The sequence below is a fragment of the Anser brachyrhynchus genome (assembly GCF_964034855.1).
Source record: "Anser brachyrhynchus genome assembly, chromosome: 1".
NCBI lineage: Eukaryota > Metazoa > Chordata > Aves > Anseriformes > Anatidae > Anser > Anser brachyrhynchus.
The window spans coordinates 93,243,015-93,264,463 of record NC_137694.1 but is presented as its reverse complement, the minus strand read 5'-3'; the positions used below and the strand labels follow the sequence as shown (position 1 = coordinate 93,264,463).

The 21,449-nt window shown below is 41.1% G+C and overlaps 1 protein-coding gene and 1 long non-coding RNA gene across 2 annotated transcripts in view; one reads left to right on the top strand and one right to left on the bottom strand.

The window, feature by feature from the left end:
• Positions 1-21,449, top strand: part of LOC308188006 (uncharacterized protein) — a 327,367-nt gene that overhangs the window by 258,218 nt on the left and 47,700 nt on the right. Inside the window, exons 14-15 of the mRNA XM_080576526.1 lie at positions 13,150-13,250; positions 14,139-14,309. The gene's annotated coding sequence lies outside the window, so the exon portion shown is untranslated. The remainder of the gene's footprint in view (positions 1-13,149; positions 13,251-14,138; positions 14,310-21,449) is intronic.
• LOC308188008 overlaps positions 1-21,449 on the bottom strand; it is a 75,960-nt gene that overhangs the window by 41,585 nt on the left and 12,926 nt on the right. Inside the window, exon 2 of the long non-coding RNA XR_013945063.1 lies at positions 14,606-14,687. This is a non-coding gene — a long non-coding RNA (uncharacterized lncRNA). The remainder of the gene's footprint in view (positions 1-14,605; positions 14,688-21,449) is intronic.

Below are 21,449 nucleotides of genomic sequence, written 5' to 3'. Positions count from 1 at the left end.
ACAAATTGGCAGACAGTACAATAGGAAGACTTAAATTCAGGTACTTGTGACTCATTTTAATTGGAATATTTAGAGAAATAGAACCTCACATCAAGAATACGTAAAGCAAATGAATAGCTAATTTAGTATGTTACCAAGAATACCATCCTGAAGCCATGGAAGAGGGAAGCTCCACATCTCATACTCACTCCAGACTGCCAACACCAGCCCTACCACTGCAAAATCCCCCTGGCACAGCTTCTCCTGCAAAGGCAGATTGAGATTCTGCCCTGTGCTTGTTCAAGTCTGTGTGTCTAACTTGGTCATGGTAATTAGGACTCCACATGAATTAATAATAATAATCTTATTGATTTCCGCAGTATTACTTATCAGATCATCAGCTAATATGTGCAAACAAAGGAGCATGCTGCCAGAGGAGTGGATATGAATAACAAATATGTTTAGATCCTCTTTCCTACAGTGTTTTACCTTGCAGAGTCATTTACCCCTATGGAGAGGTGCACGCAGCTTGCTCCCTTTTCGATCCGACCAGCTATTCCTTTACATCCGCTCTGCACACTGTGACCGTGGTTATGCAGTGTGCACAGCCAGTCACTTCAGAACATATTCAGGACAGTAGTAGCTTTTGCACTGGATGAACAATGGCTTGTCTGCCACTGAAAAGCCACGTGTGGGATTCGGGTGCTGAAGCGTAGGGTGCCCTCGGGTGTCTGAGACACCCGCATGTGGGTATGACCCGAGCCCTTACAAGGGGCAGCCAGAGGCCAGGCAGGGTGCTCTAGAAACAGATCCACTGTGTAAAATAGTGCCTAACACCCTGGTTTAGCCTGCTGAGCCTCTCCTCAAATGTCTGTCTGTGACTGCTGTTGTACTGGTAATGCTAAGAGAGGCTGGGAAAGCAACAAGCTCATCCCCATGGAAAAATGCACAGACAAAAGATAATGGTGAGCTCCATCATATGGTGCTCTAGCTAGAGCATCTAGAGAGGAGGAAGAGTAGGCTAACTTAGCCAAGCTTTCAGGAAATATGTTATGGGTATTCTAGTGAGGGATATAACACCGAAGGGCAATAAAGATGTAGTAACACAGAACAGCGCAGCTAAAAGCAGTCATCTGGTGTGTTCCACAGCCCGTCACCAGGGCCAGATTTCCAGCAGATGTCTGCATCACCTGTCCACCAAAAACATCTTTTACGCAGACTCCTCAGTCTTCCCATGCAATTCATTCAATTTTCTCTCTATCCTTAACATTCAGTCTCTCTCTCTTTTATCAATCTCCTTTCCTGCAGTTTAACCCCATTGTTTCTTTTCATAGTCCTTATGGCAGTAGCTTGTGGAATATTTGATGACTTATTGTGACATCTTCTCACTGTTGTAATCTCTTAAATTGTTGTGGGGTTTTTGTTGTTGTTTTTAATTATTTTTTTCCTGTTGGTTCATGTTTTCTGGACTTCTGATAACTCTTAGTTTCATCTAGCCTCTCTCCAACTGCAGGAGCCCTGACTTTTCTGTCTCATCTCTTACTCCTTACTAAATCCTTTTTGGAATATATGAGGCTGGTCCTAGCCCCCAGGGTCTCCTTCAAATGTATGGGTGGCATCAGAACAGACAAATGTTAGCTGCATGGCTAATACTAGCTGTCCCAAGGGTTTCACATGGAAGTTACCATCAAGAAAAAAGGGTATTTGCTATTTGTAAAAATAATTAAATAAATAAAATCCAGAAATGAAAGGCAGGTACAAATTACATAAAAATCTGCACTAATGGACATTCTTTCTTTTGCACATCGTGTCTCATAGCTGATGTCGAAGTTCAGATTTCATTCTTGACATTGTTTGGACTTCAAAAGCTGTGAACTTTTTTGGTGGGAAAGGAAGGTTTCCAAGGCTTCCTGTGGCTCTACTCAAAGAAACCCCTTCCTTTTTTATTCCATTGCTCAGCATTTGGCTCTTTTTATCTGACCCTGCATCTAGTTCTTACTGAAACATTACAGCAGTAAAATTATTGCATGGTTACTTCTCTCTCTCCTTGAAATTAGACATCACTGTCAACTCACTACTAGTGCACTCACCTCTAGAGGGCCATCAGTTTTTGACAGCTTTAATTTTTCGTAGGCTGAAAATGAAGCATTCAATTGCAGAAGAAACCTCCCTGCGAACCAGCACAGTTTTGCTGCATCCAAGGAAAAGCAGACATATTCAGTAGCTCAAAGAGAAGTGTGAACAACCCTCATTTCACTCTGCCCACCACTGGAATGAACAAGTTGAAATTCCAGATAAGTGTGTACATCTTAACAGCGTCATGCAGTTTCTCTGGGTGGAGAAAAGGAGGGCAGGAGGGAGGAGTATTGCATACAAACCTAGACTAATGGACCATCATTATTTTGTGATCTTTCACAGCAGATATCAGAGTTCAAAGCTGTTGGTCCCCCTGGCCGTCAGCTTCCAAACTAGACGGGTAGGAAAAGCCTCTGAATGGATTACTTTAGCAACTGTTTAATATCAAAGATTTGCTTCTTTTGATCTCACGTTTGTGATGTAGCTGCAACAAATCATGAGAATTAAACATTTTCTTCCACACCCCAGTGCGATTGAGTAGAGAATATGCTATAATATATATAATAATGTATGTATAGTACCTACTTTAAAAACATCTTCTTAGAGAACTACCATCAAAGAGACAAAGGGTCGTATTAATTTCTGGCATATCACTTGCTCAGATCATCTGAAGTGGCATTTGCATCTCTTCCAGATGAGATCTCAAAGCTGAAAAATTGCAGTAGCTAAGAGAGCATTGTTGAAATAACTAGATTCTCTACCAGGCACTTTAAAAGCATCTAAATGGCGTATTTTTCAGCTGTGAAATAGAGGTCTTTTCCACTGTTCTGGAAACATGGGATTCAAGGTGACTTCATGGGGTGTTAATGGATGAACGATCTGCACCCTGCTAACAATATTTCATGAGCAATGATGTAGCAAATAGCATAGTCTATTACACTGTGCCACCACATGCCATCTGAAAAACACATTGCTGGCTTTAACATCCCAGACTTAAGCAACTTTCCGCAGAAATATGCTTTGCCCACTTCAAAGCACAGCGCATCCTCAGCACTAAGTAGCAGCTACTTAGATTGGAAGTAGTGATGTCCCATTTCCAGTCTCTCTCCCAGTAATTGAATCCCTGATGACTAATAAGTGGTGAGGGCATTAATCTTTCCTTCAGTATGTACTGAAATATATACGTCTTGGGCACTTGTTTTATTATGGGACATGTCTTTTACTCCACATAAATTTGAAGAAACTACTGCCTTTGAGATCTTATGGTAGAATAGACTTGATTTTAGACTTGATTTTAAACAAAGTCCTTAAGCATTATTATCAGCGGGGGAGGGAACACGATGACACTCTGAAAGGCAAAGAAACTTGTGGAGACTATAGGATAGATGAAGTCCTGTTGAGTAGGAGGCTAAAACCAGCTGACTGTAAAAAAAAAGGAGGATGCAAATAGTCAGTGGGACTGCAGCATCCCAGAATTGTTAGAGGTGCTCCAGGTATCATGCCCTTTAGTGACTCTGCTTCTGACCCTCAGCAACCCACACAACTCCACATTTACATCTTGGACACTTCTAGCTTGGACACTTCTAGCTAAATATATTTTATGTTTTTCCTCTTCCTTTTCCTCCTCCTTCTCTCCTTCTTCTCTGCACCTTGTCTCTCTTGTAGAAGAAATTTATGACATAACAAGGATAGGCTAAGGAAAGAATGGAGTGGAGCATACACGATACTTCCATCAAAATACCCTGTCTGCAGAATATACTTTGTTTTGCCTTTTCAGTTGCTCATTCTGAAGAAGAATAGTTATAATAACATGCATGATTTCTAGTGAAATCTTGTTCAGGCTTGCTCCCAAGGGTTTGCAAACTATTAGTAAGGGGATAGATGCACTAGGACATGAAAGAAATTTTCTTCAAATACTTTGACTAATGATTTGTTTGAAGTTTGAAATACATTTCCAAGAGTCAAGGCCTTGCTGTTTATTCATTTTGTTTAACAATTGCTCCTGTTGTTAACTTCCACCAAAATAAATTTGCCAGCTGGCATTAGAAAAAATATCCCCTACTCCTAATAATACTTACTCCTACCGACTAGGCGAAAACCTCTTTCAGAGTCCAGGCCCTCAGCTTACACCCTGCATAGGGTGAGTGTTACACAGAAAATGACAAAGTTTAGTGACATTTTGATGGAAGAAAATGAAAATTTATCTCTGATCTTTTACAGCTCAACTGTTCATAACTGTTGTAATTGCATTTCTTTGAAGTTTTATCACATCAGGATGTGTAAAAAGAGATGTAAGTTGCCCTGAGGTACCTGGAGATAGGTAATTCAAGTAACAGTGCCAATAGTAGTCACTGGTGATGGGCAAAAATTGATAGAAAGCAGAAAAAAAGAAGTGAGGAGAATAACTGGGGAGGAAGGAAGTAGCTCAGTATTTTATGAATTCTGAATTGCATCTTTCAGAATACAGTGAATATGGGGACTGTATTTTTGGTCAAATTATTCAGATTTTTTCTTCTTTTCCCTATCTTTCTTTTTCTTATATATATATATATAAATTTATATATGTTTTTAATATTTAAAGAAGTCTTTGGACAAAAGGAGAATAAAGGAAAAGAGAGAACAGTACCTCCAGATCCCGTTTTCCAAAACTACTAGCAGACATTTTTTAGAAGTACGAAACACCAGTAAGAAGATTTCCTGGAGGGCTGACAAATGCACTGGCCATTACGCACCCCCCTCAACAAACTCTGTCACTCCTGCCTTCTCTCCCACTTAGATGCCACTAGCCTTTGCTTCTGTGACAGCCAGCTGCACAGGGCAGTAGCTTTTCTTTCCATTATAAAGCATAGTCATTAGCAGCAAGAGAGATTTTCTTTCAGAGGACTCTATTCCTTTGCCTCACTCATCTTTCAACTTGTAGCAGAAACCTTGGTGACCACTTGGTTTTTGTCTACATCTTGTTACAGTTCCTTGCAAACTTCTATATTTTTACAGCTATCTCCTTTTCAGCAACAAAATACAGCAAGGAAACTCTTAGAAGCAGCCAGGAAGACAATATTTTCCCCACTCAAGTAAATTTTGCTTGGCATTTTCTTTTGCTGTTCCTCTCAGTGCCTCTGCAGCCTATTCCCCTGCAGAGCTCAGCATGAGCCTGCAGCCTGTAGATGGAGAATAACACTTTGTCTGCAGCAGGAGCCCTCAGTGCTAGGTACTTTTAGTAACACTTGACTGGGATATTTGAGTGGGGAACCAGAGACCTGAATCAAGGAGAAAATACAAGGTATGAGTGGCAACTTCCTTGTTTTAACACCTGAAGATAGAGCACGTGCAAAGGGAAAGAGAGAGTTATTGAAAGACTCGTCTCAGAAGGGTTCTGCCGCACATTGACCTTTTCCTCCCGTTTTATGCTTTAGTCATATATTGTCATTCTCACTCCTGTGAAGTTACAGTGACTCGTCATGTAGTGAGACTACTAGCATCCCCACAGCGGAAGAGAGAGAAAAAAAAAAAAAAGAGGAATGAAGCTAGGCAGCAGATCCCCTCTGGGAGTTGGTCATTTCTGTTCTCAGGTGGATAGGATCACCAGTCACTGCTAGCTCATCTCATTTCCATCATGTTGGTATCCTGACAGGCTCTGAGCAATTACTCCAATACCTGAATTTCCCTGACTGTAAAGAAGAGAAGTGTGATTAATTAGCTCCTGTTTGTAAAGAAGTTAATAAAGAAGCAAGTTTTGGGGGGAGGAACAAGTGCAATAGGCTGTTACTAAATTGCTGTTTAACTTATAGCTCTTTCCTATCTGTAGCTCTACCAAGGAAAAAGAAGAAACAGGTCTCCAGTACCTCGCAATGCTAGTTCATTACTTCTTTAACTGCTGGATGAACTCTCAGTTACTTCCCATCATTCTCCAAAGTTTTTCACAGGCCAGTGGCAAACAGTGACTCTGTTTGCCAGTGTCAGCCAGAGATAGTGTAAACTGTTATCACTCCAGCAGCAAAACCACACCAGGTTACACCGAAGCAGGGTCACTTCCTGGAGGCACTTCAGGCTTGGTCCTACTGTGGGCAGTCTGCAGTGGCCAGGATCCACACAGAGACCAGGTTTACCGTGGGCTGACCTGTCTCTGGATTCAGTCTCGGCACATGTGAAAAAGTGGTATGCTTTCTTCCTGCTCTGAGACACTTGAAATTCACCCAGATCTCTTAATTCTACGTTGCCCTGTATCGCACAGTAGGTCTTTTTAACTCCTGTCTCTAAATGAGGCAGAACTTCCCAGCCACAGGCAGTTCATTTAAATATAAATGTAAAAGCTGCGCTGGAGGAAATGGTTTCTGCTCAGCTGTTTGATTATGAAATCAAATCATTTCTCTGCTGTTTTCAAATTGGTGGCTAACGGACGGTAACAGTGAAAAAAGGCATTGCAGGGCTGGGTTTACATGAATTAAAGGCATTCATTCCTGTGTGTTCTTTAATCTATATTGAAAGTAGTGTGTTTTCAATTATGACCTGAGCCTATGGGACTTTTTTTTCTTTTTTCTCTTTTTTTTTTAAATCTCTAAAGCAATAGAGAGAAAAGCTTTAAACCCTCAGGAAATTGTTAAATGTAGGATTATACACCAATGCCATCAATTATTCTTTCTTATGTTCACAAATGATAACAAAGAGATGAATTGATGGGTAAGATCTTTACTTCAGGCAACAGAAAACACCAGCTACAAGTAAAATAAAGGCACGGATAAAGAAATTGCTAGCTGAACTCCCCTGAAACACAGAAATAAAACGCTGAAAGCAAAGGAGTCCAATAGTGATTTCTGATCTCTGGTGTCACAGAAAATCACTCAAGGAGTTGCCTTCTGACTGGAAAGAATGGATATTTCCTGTTTTCTTTCAGAGGAAGTCAAAGGGCAGTCAATACATCAGTATTTTCTTCAGTGTCCAGATGTGCTTGTAGTTTCAAACTTAGGTCACTACAGCAAGCTCTCCCTCCTCTGTAGTTTTAGTTTCAGAAGGAGTAATGCAACTTTTGAAGCCCAGAAAGTAGGTGGTAAGGTCCCCCAGTTTCCAGTCCTCATGCCTTCAGCTGTCTTGTCATAAGATCCCTTGCCTTCTTTCTCTTACAAGTCACTCTTCCCTATTAGGTGTCTAAAACTCTATTTCTTACACCTCTTGAGAAATAATTACCCTAAATACGTTCTCCTTTATCTAAATGTCTACGCACTGCAGGGACTCATAAAACCGCATATATTGTATTCTTCCTTAAGCTTAGCACTTAGCAGCCTTGCAAATCTTTGCTATTTATCTTTCTGAAGGCAATGTTAGCACATACAGGTGGTCTAGGGAAACTGTCTGGTCCTGGGGTTTTGACTCCTTTTATTCTATTGCTAGAGTAGTTTTCAGAAAGCTAAGTATTAAGGATTCTTTTTTGTCTAAACCCTTACATTTCTTATTTTTCTATATAAATATCATTGCAATTGTCACAGGGGTGATAGTCACTTCCCACTTGGAATTAAAGTGATATAAAGATGAGCAGAAAGAAGGTGTCCAAATAAGCTCCATGTTATATAATATCTCGAGAACCTATTACCCAAATAAATAGCTTAAATAGCTTACATAAAGCCAAGTGAATGGGAAGGGAGCAAATAAATGTATCACACAGTAGATGAGTACAGATGACATAGATATTATCGTGCTCCTGAAACTCTAAGAAAACCTTTCAGGAATTGAAATGGAGTCACTTCTGGAGTAATCAGAAGTTCTTCAGTCTTTGTAAACGCTTTTGCTGTGTTGCTTTTTTGTGTGTGTGGCTTGTTTGTTTGTTTTTTGGGGGGGTGTTGTTTGCTTTTTGTTTGTTTGTTTTCAGTTTAGGCCTATAAATGTAGTACAAGGCAAGACTGAAGGCAAGAGGATGGTGGTGCTCACTTCCCATTGCCTCCCCCAGGCAGTGGCACTATCATATCTCTGCAGAGTTGTGTTTGTGCTCACACACCTATGGCAAAGGGAGTCCAGCAGAAGTGGAGGAAAATCAGGGCCAGGCACACCAAGGCATCAGGGGACAGACTTCTGTCTTACTTGAGGAGGTTGGTCACCTCACAAATAGGGACGTAGATAAAGCAGAGATGTTTAATGCCTCCTTCACCTCTGTCTTTAACACTGATGATGGGCCCTGAGACTCCTGAAGCCCTGAGTTGAAGGATTGTGACTGGAGAAATGATAAACTCACATCTGATTCTGAACTTGTTCAGGATTTGCTGCTATAGCTGGATGCACATAATATCTATGGGGCCCAATGGGGTTCATCCCAGGGTACTGAAATAGATGGCTGATGTTACTGCAAGACCTCTCTGAATTATTCTTCAATGGCCTTGGGAATCTGGAGAGGTACCAGTTAACTGGAAGCTGATAAGTGTTGTCCCAGTTTTTTTAAAAGGGTAAGAACAAAGACCCTGGTAATTACAGGCCTCTCAGTCTCACTTTAGTGCCTCATAAAATTATAGAGAAGCTTATTCTGAGAGTTACTGGAAAACACTTGAAAGACAATGCAGTCATTGGTCATAGCCAACAGTTTCACAAGGGGAAAGTCCTGCTAACTAACTTTATTTCCTTTTACAACAAGATTACCCCTCTACTTGACTAGGGGAAGCCAGTAGATGTGATCTTTTGGGATTTCAGAGAAGCTTTTGATACTGTTTCTCACAGTATTCTTCTGGACAAAATACCTATCATACAGCTAAACAAATACATAATAAGGTGGGTGAACAATTGGCCGATGAGTCAGGCTGAAAGGGTTATAGTAACTGGGGGTACATCAAGCTGGTGGCTAGCCACTAGCAGGTTTCCCCAAAGCTCCCTTCTGGGGACAGTTCTCTTCAGTGCTCTCCTTCCTCAATGGAAGTGATTGTCCTGCTCTGCTTTGTGCTGGTGAGGCCTCACCTCAAGTACTGTGTGCAGTTTTGGGAGCCACAATAAAAGGACATAAAACTATTACAGAGCATCCATAAGAGGTCTACAGAGATGGTGAAGGGCCTAGAGGGGAATGATGCCTGAGGAGCAGGTGAGGCCCCTTGGTTTGTTCAGCCCAGAGCAGAGCAGGCTGAGGGGAGGCCTCACGGCGGCCTGCAGCTCCCTCACGAGGGGAGCGGAGGGGCAGGCGCTGAGCTCTGCTCTCTGGGGACAGCGACAGGACCCGAGGGAACGGCATGGAGCTGGGACAGGGGAGGGTCAGGCTGGGTGTTAGGGAAAGGTTCTGCACCCAGAGGGTGGTCGGGCACTGGGACAGGCTCCCCAGGGCAGTGGCCACAGCACCAAGCCTGAGGGAGTTCAAGAAGATATTTGGACAACGCTCTCAGATGCAGGGTGTGTCCTTTGGGTGGTCCTTTGGGGTCCAAGGAGTTGGACTCCATGATCCTTGTGGGTCCCTTCCAACTCAGGATATTCTATGATTCTGTGAAATCCTACCAATGCTCTTCCACACTGCGCTTCAGTGCCAGTGATGATTTTGTAAGGTCCAGTTCAAGTTTAAAAGACTCCCAGACAAACAAAGGAAATCATTTTCTGCCTAATTGGTGAGGTGCCTCCCCAAATATTGGCAGAAAAACTCATTTTTAGAGTAACTTTCCAGAATAAAAATCTTACATTTTATCCTTCTAATTGCTTGCTTATGTGTGCCAGCCATTTATCCCATGGACAGAACTTTTTACTCCCTCTTACCTTTTCTTCCTCAAAAAGAAAGCTAGGCACTTGATGGCTAGCTCAGGTGGCTCAGGTTCTGCAATATCTATGTTCAGTTCTTTGCCAAAGAATTCCTCTGTGACATAGGTTGTTTTGCTTTACTCAAGCAATAACCCACCAAATTCCCACTGGTTTCAATACATCTGAGGAGTTTTAGGCTTTAACATTCGTGTCTCATTTCCTTATTTATGCAATATAGCTACCAACACTTTCCTTTGGCTGCCCTTTTTGCAGCTTCGCTGTCTAGAAAATAATCTCTTTATGGTAGACACAGTCTCCTATTATATGTTTGATGATGTCTAGCACAATAGGTCATTCATCTGGGCTACGAAGCCTCTGAGAGCTATTGCTGTCCAACGGCAGAAATAGGGAGGAACACTTCTTACACCTCTGGGTTTTCTGATATGTAAGTTAGGATATTTCATCCCAGAACTACAGGAGATCAAAACTCAAATAGTATATTTCTTCTGAGGGAAGAAAAATCTGCACATATTTCATTCTGGGTTTTGTGGGTCTGGGCAGGGGGATTGCATTTTTGAAAAATAAAAGCTTAAGGAAAAATGGACTAGCCTCAACAAATAACAGTAATACTAGAAAGTGTAATAATTAGTGAGACCGACAGCTGAAATGGCTCATTCTTTCTTTGCAATATAGGCCCACAATGTTACAAACTATCTCCAAAAACAGATCTTGCACATAATAGTGGAATCTAACACTGCTCCACAACAGTCTGTCACAAATTCCAGAAGAAAGCTGTCTGCAGCTATCTGATATTTTGCACTGCTTGGTGAAAGCAATTCCCTTGAAGAGCAAAGGAAAAAGAAAATGAGCAGTGGGTCCCACAACTCATCTTAAGTTTCCTTTGGTGACTTTCTTCCATTTCTTGCTCATGAGGTCTTTGACAAGCAGCAGCAGTTATAAGATTTTCATTTCCTGGAACATTTCTTGCCAGGCTAACCTAAGAGCTCTTTTTCTTTTTCTTTTTCTTTTTTTTTTTTTTTTAAATAATAGATGCACAACGTGAGTGGAGGAGAGATTCATGACCTATTTTCCCAAAGTGAATATTGAGCTTTGCGTGCTTTCTGATATTCAGCAGGGAGTTCTCCTTGGACCAGTTTATGTTAGCCTTCCTATGGCAGAACAGTAAGGCAAGGTATAGCTCAAGGTATAGCTCAGGTTCAGGAAGAAATCCTAACATAGTCCTTGAGGAATAAGATTGCTCCGTGTCAGTGTGCAGGTTTTCTTCAGTAGATAAATAAAGTCCAAATTAAAACAAAGAGACAGCCTACTTTGTCAGTCATTTGTTTAAAGGAGTTCACAGGCATTGTTCAATCAAGACTAAGAGCGCAAGTTTTAGGCAGTCAAATGGGTCAGACATTGGGAGTTGTGGGAAGGCGTCATGTGAATCCACTACATATTAGTGAAGTTAGGACAATTACACACAGAGACTAACCATTTTATGTAATGCTGACTAACCCTCCTTGCCTTCAGTGGTGTTTCATCACCTGTGGACCAAGCGGATGTCTGACAGAGACCGCAGCATCCCAACAGTTTGACTGTGCTGTGTCAGAACATCCCCCAGCCAGAGCTGTTCATCAGATCATTGGGCGGCAGCAGTGACATTTCAGTAGATGTGTTTAATTGCGTGGGTGAAGCAGGCCCATCATCAATAGTGCTGACATTTCAAAGAGCTATCACCTCAGGATAAGTCAGCTCTAAAACTAATCTCTTTCCTGTCCTTCTGCATCTGCCCTGACAAATAAAGCTGCGTGAGTCAGATTTTTAAACACTGGAACCAAAACAGAGGTACACAGCACAGAGAAACCCTTTAGGAGCCCATAAGCAGCCAATTCCCACCAAAACCCTTGTGCCTCAGCAGGCTTGGATGTTTCTTTCAACTCCCAGCTTCGGCTGTGGTTGCCCAAATACCTTCAGAAATCACAAGGGAGAAAAAGAGAAGGTGGTCTGATTGTGCAAAAAGCTTGAATCCATTTAATCAGGTGGCAGACAAAAATTAACCCAAATAAATACTGCAGTGTTGGCAAGGAGGAGGCCCAAAAGCACAGGAAAAGGTCTCACAGGCATGTGCACGCCCTAGCACTACCCAGGCCAGAGAGCAAAGAGCTTCCCTTCTGTGGGGTCGGTAAATAACTGAGCTTCTCCAGGTAACAGTGGGAGCCTGCCTCCCCCAGCTTGTCTGACAGCCTGCTGATAGGTGAAGTCAATCATGAGGAACTGACGTCGCTTCACTTCGTGATTTTTCTGATCGCTCTTCTCAGGTACCAGTGAAGGGCACAAAGTAGCACACAAAAGCTCAAGAGTTTGGTCCATTTTTGTCATTCAATGCTGTCTCCACCAGAGTTTTTGCCAACAGCTGAATTTTAATTTTGCGCCTTGCAAACCTTCCATTAGACATTTGAACCGGTGTATTGAAAGGCAAAAATCATAACATTTCATCTGAGAGACGTTTAAATAGAACAATTCACTATTTAAAAAACAAACTCTCTTATATCATCTTCCACCAAAATTTGCTCAAGGCAGCAAGTAATTCTTTAATAATTAAAATAATTCCTTAATAATTAAAATAATTTGGCAAAAGCTATGCTTTTGACCTAAAAAAAATAACCTAGATGGTATTTATTTTGCTCATTGCAGCAGACAGGTCCACTTAAAGGAATTATTCTCTGCTAAAGCTGTTCCTATAGGGTAAGTCTTTAAAGGACTACACCCTTAAAGCTGAGGACGTATTTCCTGTTTATGGCCATACGAAACCAAAAAGGCTCTTCTGTAGTGTTCCCAGGGCAGTGCTCATGAGCTGAACCACTGCTAGTATGTTTGTCCATACTCAAATATGCCAATTTGGTAGAATCTATAAATTGATTTTGTTTTTATTTATTTGGGGGAAGATGAAGAAAGTTGTTATGTTGAGCCACCAAGACTGATGCACAATCGTCTAAGCAGCTTCTCAGCCACTGTTCTGTGCCACTGACTCAGTCATCCTTCCAAGGAGGGCTGAGACCACAGCAGCCAGACTACATAGAAACATGCTTTTGACAATGAACATGGACTGCAGATTTACACAAGCACTCATATATCTACTCAGGCATAATGAAAATGCACTCAGAATAACTTTCCCACAGCCATTTGTTGTTCTTATGTTGTTTCTGTCCATGCTGACTCTATGCCAAATTCAACCAGCATCTTTCAATTGCCTTTAAGTGCTCTTTTTGAATCTAAAAAGTTGGGTGGAAATAACTAATAATTTTCAGTCTTACAACATCCAGCTCCATGTTATAAGTACATTTCTAAATGCTTTTTATGTCACCCTTATCACCTGTAATTTCTTCTTTTTTTTTTTTTTTCCAGAACCACGTCTTACTGGCTGAAGTATAAAAACTGCTGAAGGACATTTTCTATCACACTTTGGGCAGCTGCACACAAAATTGATGGAAAATTACCTTTCCAAGGTAAAGTGAGTTTAATTCCTAATTTGATGAAAGGGAGGGAATACTTAAGACATTTTGGCCCTGAACAGCTCAGAAGGATCTTGTAAGAGGATGAGAAATTTTCTGACAAATGTCTTGGTAACAAAATTTCCTACAGCTTGTTCAGTGAATGAATAATTTTTTGATCATCTTTGAAAGGTGAACAGAAATGACCAATTCAGGAATGTATGAAAATCAACATTTTGTAAAAACTACAAATTAGAAACAAAAATAATATTTGTGAATACTTTCAATGCAGGAAGGTTTTGACAGAGAGTGTTTTGATTAGGTGAGATGTGCCCTGAGGAGCACCATGATTTGATGAGATAAAGATCAGCTGGTGCTGAGTGAAAAGCTTAGCAAGTAAGGAGGGAAGGAAATTTGGTGTATTGGGTGCAAGAGAAGAAGAGAGAGACTGGAGACTGAACATAGCGTAGTATGTCCATTATGTCTGCAAGGCTTCTGAAGACATTTCACCTCTGTGCTGTTCCCCTGTTTTCTCAGCTCCTAACATGATGTCCTACAGAAGGACCTCATGGTACCTTACGTAGTTAGATGGAGACCTAGCTGCTTTATCCTCCCAGTGTCTCTTCTCTTTAAGCCTCTAGAGACTTAAAATTAGAATTTAGATCTATCTCCAAGGTTTCTGAGATCACAATATTTCTTTTTAACATTTTTGTTACCTCATTGTTTGTTTCCCTGATTACTCTCAAATCAATTCTCTTATTCTCTTTCAGGCATCGTGAGTGATGTCTCCTCTCTTTCCTCATTCTCTTGCATCTCTTCCTACCTGTATGTATAATACAGAAGTTTAGGACGGAAATTGATTTTTTTCTCCATCTCTCCGTCTTGTTTTCTAATTTATCCCAGGCTACATCTAACAGATTAATCAAGAGTTGACCCACATCAAACCTTTATCAACCAAAATGATGATTGGAACAGTTGCTGTCTGGCAGACATCAAACATCCTGTCTGTACTTTATCCTGTTCTACTTTCGCTCTGTGCTGATATATGCAGTACTGACTTCTTTGGGTAGAAAGGTAGGTACTACATTCACACAGGACATCTGTCTTTATCTCATGGACTCATGAGATATCATGAGCATTTATCTCATGGATATTATGACTTCCTTGTTAGCTCCTCTCATTCAATCTTTTATTTTGGGTCATGATGGGTTTTGCAAATGCAAACCATTTACCACTGACTTTGTTTTTTATTATGAGTGACTTATGTTCTCAGTCCATCCCTGAAATTTTAGGGCAACACAACGTTTATCATAGTGACTAAATGATTTAAATCACTGTTGACACTGTCACTTCTACATCATTATTAATACCTTGGCTCCACAGGACTCAGGCTGTGTGATGAACTCCAATAAATTTCTTCTTTAATGTTGTCAGAGCTTGAAATGAAAATGTCTGCAATAAGGAAAAGATGGAATTGTTAAGGTGTCATACTTACCTCTTTGGAATAAATGGTGTGGGTTGTTTTTTTTTTTTTTTAATCTTTGCCATCAGAAGTGATAAACGTTTCTGCAATTGCTTATTATAGTGCTGTATTGAAGCCCTTCTAGGTTCTCCCTTTGGTTATGTAGAATTATTAGGATAGGCCAATGACAAGTATTTTGTATTTTGATGTACAGAGTTAAAATCTCTGGCAAATAAATCAATGTTTGCCTTTCCCATCCTGAGTATCTGCAAGATTAGGGGAAGTTTCTCACTGAAACCAAGACTATTTTGTACTACAATGACAGGGAAAATAGTCCTTAAAGTAGGAGTAAATTGTATCTAATATACTTCTGAGTGTTTATATATACACATATAGATAGATAGATAGATTGTTCTCTGGAACAGCTTAAGGTGGTCTCAGTGTAACTGAGAATCAGATTCAAAGAAATACAGTGGTGATAAAAAGAAATACTGTTCTTCATTTTTGCTGTAGATATTTGTATCTTTTCATACAGTGTTTTAGTTTATGTGAAGGATTTTTAGTAGAAATCAATGAACGTTAGTAATGATAAAGTAATATAAGAAACTGCATTTCATAGAATCATTTTTATAGGCAAAATGTCAATGTGTTGGTTTACAGGATTCACAAAGCGGGACAGTGCTAGAAAAGAAAGAAACTATAAACCATGCAACCTCACTCGTCTCATATAATCTGCACAGAAATCTAAACACAGACCATTGACAGCTTTAAAATGGAGCAAAATATCTTTAGCAGTCTCACAAAACCAAGGGAAATGTCACATCTAAACCGTAACCATAAAAAGGAGTAAAGAAGCTCAGAAGAAGCTGGGGATTTGCTGGATATTTTAATAGCTGGGTAGGGAAGATGAGAACTAGGCAGTATTTTATATCAGTTTAAAGAAGCAGTGCCACGTTAAAGGGCAAGGGCCCCATTGGGAACTGCCATGGGGGAGGGAGCACCAGGGACCCCAGCACTGGTCCAACTGCTGGTCCAGTTGCTGGTCCAATTTTGCTGGTCCAACCAGGTTCCCTGGGGCAGATATAAAGCCTGCCATCTGCAGTTTCATCTAAGACAAGATATATTAGCCAGCACTTGCTAAACCATGCATATAAACACCAGCTAGGGTTAGTAGCAAGTCTGGGGCTCTTAGCTGGTGCATATTGCTCGGAACTCTAAAAGGCCCATTTTCGCTTCCTGATGTTCATGACCTCAAAGATCCCCATATTTTGCAGTCAAAAAAAAACTATTGTAGCTACCTGATCTGAACACATGCCCAAGAGACTAATTAAGAGAGATGGTTGAGTTAACATTTCTTACAAGAGTCTGGTGCAAAACCTGTACTACAGAACCTGAAAATTCATTTTCTATATGAGTTACGAGTGGAAGCTATGACTAAAATTTAAACACCTTGGTTTTGTCATCTACATGCCAATGAACCAAGCCCTGAAAGCTGGCACAGGCATCAAGGCTTCTACAAGAAATATCTCTGTATTTGAAGTTGGATAACAGATGAAACAGTGAAAAGTTCTAATCAGAAATATATAATCCTAGGGGATTTTGTACCAGTAAAACATCCTGTAAAAGGCTTCTGCTGCTCAAGTTCACCAAGTTCTTGACACCACAGGCAGCTTCCAGATAAATTCCTACTTTCTTTTGCAGTTCCTTTTGCAATCTGGAGAAAATTGTGGCTTCCACCTTGGCTCCCCACAACTCCAGCAGTATTTCCACAGCATTCAGACAAGTGCAATAGTCCTTAGCATGAGCAAGGTACATTAATACCTTACTATACTGTGAAGAAATATTTCATTACAAGCACGTAAAATATTCTGCTAAATTGTTCCATTATGTAAACTCTTTTAAGAAAAATATACCAAACCTCAAAACATGACATTAAAATAAATAGCAAATGTAGCTTAAAAAAGAAAAAGAGGAGGAGAGGGGAAATTAAATGTTACTGACTTTATTGAATGTCTCTATTCAAATATCTTGCATAAGCAGACATGTCACTTTAATCAGATAAAACCCACTAGGGAACATGGTAATTATTTGTATTACTTCTTGACAGCTATAAAAAGCTAAAATGTTACTGTGCAAATTCTGTCTGAACTATTTAAACAATTGAAAAATGTGATTTAACAGCTAAAACAAACTTGATTCAGGCTGATCTATCATCGACATGTGTGAGATGAACTCAGCTGGCTCTTTGTACACGGAATAGAAATCAACTGCACAGTGTCCTCACCTAGTGTAGTTAAAACCTGATAGCAAATAAATCCCTCAGAAGACCTTGTATTACCACAACGTAAACATAGGTGATGGTCATTTCTATACCGAGGCCTTTGTAAGCACAGGCTGTCCTAAAGCTTCAGTTGACATCAGGGTGGTTTTTTTGCCTTGGAAATTCCCGGAGAGTTGTAGCAACCAGGCTGCACCACCAGGACTGGTGGGTGAGATTGCCTTGCATGGGCAGAGGATGCTAGGAAAGGTAAGAATGAGGTTTTGCAATATTATTAGCATTATCAGGTCTACTTCAAGAAAATTACATGAGAAGGAACAAGGCCAGAAGAGTGTAAAACTGCACACCAGGACCAGTGGTAGACCCTGGGTTGTGGGCCCTCAGGAAAGCTGAGGCTTGCTGTCTCACCCACACAGCCAGCAGGACAGAGGCTCTGCAACTGAAACTCTGGTTTTTCAGCCACCAAGCGATCTTCCAAGGAAGGGGAAGGCAAAAGATTTAATCTAATCCTGCCCTGGGGAAAGCCCTAGGCTAGCTATCACTCACAGGAAATACTTGCATTATGTTTTTTTTTCCTTAAGCACTAGCTTGCCTTATGCTTTTGATACTTGAGAATTATGACAATGGCAGTGATTTCTGACAACATAATCTGCGTAGTTGGCATTAGCACAAATGCTATTATCAGAACTCTGGTTCTGCTGATGTGTTACAGTTTTAAGAGCCATCACGTAGATCATATTAAAGACTTTCCCTTTTTCTACATGTTCACAGTATCTGCTGCGCTCTTCCATGCTTTGTATCTAAAACAATAATACAGAGATCTGCTTCCCACTTTTGCCAGGCCTAGATAGCCTGGACTCATCTCAAAACTTTCAAAAACTAGGGATTATCTTAGAAAAATCTAAATGTCTGAAAAAGGAAATGAGCCCCTCCACAAGCAGCGGGATTAATAAAGCCTGGCTCTCTGAAGATTTGTCTTATTTCCCCTTAAGCTTTTTGCTGCCATCAGTAATTCTTGTTCTGCCATGTCTCTTACATGATTGCCATCACACAACGAAAGCCTGTAATCACTTGCTAGCTGGACAGCCAAGAGCAGGCACTATGCTACCTGGACAAGAGTCTCCATTTCAGCTTCTGTGCCAGACTGTCTATGTCTTTGCTTTCAGGCATTTCTTCATCCTCATCAGAATGAAGAAATATATCCTTAACAAACATCAGAGCTGCAGTTCCTGTACTTCTAATGGCTTCCTACTTGCTTCCACCTGCTTCTAAGGACTACGGTATGAAAAGGATCAGGAAATAACTGCAAAACTTAGAAATCCTGCACTTAAGCTCTGTTTTTTCAAGCAACAGACCTGTCACACCTGGCATTCCAAGTGTTCTCTCCTTCCTGCTCTCATGTCTTTGCTATCACATTGTGGAAGTTCAACTCCACCTGCAAACAGCTCTACCACTGCTGAACTGAGGCCTAAAATTCAGATGATGTAATTTAAACTCAGCAGCACTGACTAAGAAAGTCATTGCAGAAAAGGATACCATTCTCCCCACACCACCTCACTGTTTTAGGTGAAACTAGTACTTTTCTTCACTTTTCTCACTACCTAGTGGGCTGCCCCAGCATTGTAATTCACCATAAATCACTGCAATTGGACCCAGAAGACATTCACCAAAGATACATAGGGAATCATATAGGAGAAAAGCAGCCAAGGACTATTTCAAAGTGATTTAAGCAGGAAGACTACTGAAACACTTGAGTTTCCCCACAACTAATGAAAGCTTAGTGCTCTTGAAAGAGCAGCACCTTGGCTAGGAGGTGTATCTGCTAGCAAATGCTCCTGCCTGTCTGGAGAAGCCTGGTGGGTACCTGGCAGGGGTTGAGGTTAGGGCTGCTGGAGCTGATTGACTTATCTGGGAAAAATGAAGTGTTGTTTTGTTGTTGTTGGTTGGCTGGTTTGGTTTTTGCTTTCCTTTTTTCTTTTTTTTTTTTTTTTTTCTCCTGCTGGCAAATATAATCTTTAAATATCTTTAAATTCCTGCTGCCAGTCAGCTCGGTGTGTCAGGGACAGATTTTGTGTCAAGTTCCATCAGTGCAGTGCACTGAACTTGGCCTATTTTGGAAGTTTTCTTTTCATCATTTTTTCATTTTGCAGCCTCTAGCCAGATGCTTGCAACACTGACATCTTCCTACCAACCCTCCACCACCTTCATGTGTATTAGATCTGTGCTTTTTGATGTGCTATCTATTTCCTGTAAATGTTCCAGTACGTTTGCTCCTTCTAATGACTTGCTTTTCTCCTTTGAACAACTTCTTCCTCATGTTGATTTCCTGGAGTACTTATCATTTATTGATGGATAGTTAATTATCACCAGGCAATAGATCTTGCTCGACTCCCTGAAAGCAGCAGCTGACATTTTGTGTGCCTCACACCAATGATCTTTCGCAGTCACAGATACTCTTTGCAGCAGATAATACACGAATGTGCTTTTAATCACACTGAATGAGTCCAGGATCCTTCCTTGCTTTTGGTTACATCTCTGCCTATCTGCAAAAAGTCCTGATCGGTTTCTAGTCTTGTCTCTGTTTATTGAATGATTGATTGCAGGCACCAGCTCTCCTCTACAGACAGAACATTTCACCATACCATCAAATTACTGATCACAGTTTAGTTTTGCTGTGTGGTTACAATCACTCATCAAAATTATCTATTGCCCCTGCCTGGATGCATCAACATCAAACCTCCTTGCTCTTCTTCTTTAATGTTCCCCTCTGAATACGTTGCACTTCTGTCTCTTCTCCACATGGCACATCTCCTTCATGTTGACCACAGGCTCAGTACACAGACCAGGGAAAATGCTTTTGACAGCTGGAGGCTGGGGAAGGAGTGGGGTAACTCAGGGTTGTTTTAAGATCTCTTTGCAGCCCTGCAGCCACGGGGCTTTCCTCACATTTCTGCTGCCCCTGCTCCCTGCCTGCAAAACCCAGGCAACCCCCTCCAGGCCTACGTGTCATTTTCCAGAAGGTTCACATTTACTCCAATATCCTCACTGTGCGGCCTCTCCCCAAAGGTCCTGGGGTTTGCCCTGGCCCTCATCTTGCAGGAGAGCCCTTTGACACACCAGTAAGTGACAACTCACTCTCTTCAGCCTGGCTGTATGCTCTGTGCAATAGCACAGACAAATTTGAGCCACCCCAGACAGAGCCATCTTTGGTGAGGCAGAGTTTGCGTCTGAGTTGAGGCAGACGCATACAGACAACCATACAGCTCCCTGGCCTACCCCCACAGCCCATGCGACACACACAAGCCATATACCAGGAAGTTTTCGTTGCTGCTGCTAAGACTTATGTGGATCATTTGTCTGTCTTTCCTTTAGCAGAGGTCTTTGCTTTGCTATCAAAATGCAGGATAAGATGTCTAAGTGATAGATGCCAAAATGGCAGAAATTGAGTACCTTCCAAAGCTGAACGCAAGCCACAGTCAAAACGTATTTTGCAGTTAAAGATGATTAACATCAATTTATGGATCCTACGGTGAGCAAGTGAAACAAGATAGGAATATTGACGCTGATGGCTGCTTTTTCATAAAGCTGTGCCCAAGTTTGGCTGCTGTTCCACAGCTGCTGTCTGTGATGGAAGAGCTTATCAAACCAAATCGGAGGTCATCAGGAGAAATGCCATTGCTCTGATATCAGCTGGGACAGTCACTGTGGATTTTAAACAAAGTGAAAAAGTTCCCTGAGTGAATCAACTGATAACAGATAGGACATTACTCATAGTTTTACACTTGGCAATTGAACTGGTGCTTCATACACTGTATATTTGATTAACTCCTCTTTGCTGGTGTCCTGACTAAATTCAGAGCACAGGATATATTTTTTTTTTTAGATAAGAATTTGTCCTGTGACTTTGCAGCACTGTTTCCTTCCAATGCAAGATTGATCTTACCAGCAGAAGTATGCATGCTGCTTCGGCCTACCGCACTGCAAAAGGTTGGTAGGTGTGCAAAATTTCTGCCCGTGAATGCATGAGAAAAGCCTGTTTAATCCTAAGAAGGTGTTGTTTAGACTTAATGATGGGGATTTTTTTTTAAGCATCTCTCTAGTTCTTGCTGTGTTGGACATTGATGTAGCACAGCTACTTCACTTGGTATCAGAAATCTCTGACGTGGACTCTCCACCACTCAGCATTTGAGCCTGTTTATACATTTGTGCTTGTAGCAGTCAGGTGAGAAATATTACCATATGAGACTAGTCCTATACTCGTACTACAGGTACATGTGACTACCAAGTCACACGTTGGGTTTTTATCTCTCGACATATGGCCTCAGCCTGCTCCCATTGAACTTGGAGGAAGATTTGCCTTCTGCTAGATCAAAAGGCTTTGCCCGGAATAATAGCACCAGGGCTGGCCTCTAATTTATGAAAGCCCCACCAGCTACAGGAATGTACCTCTCCCAGATTTGGGCATGTCATTCAC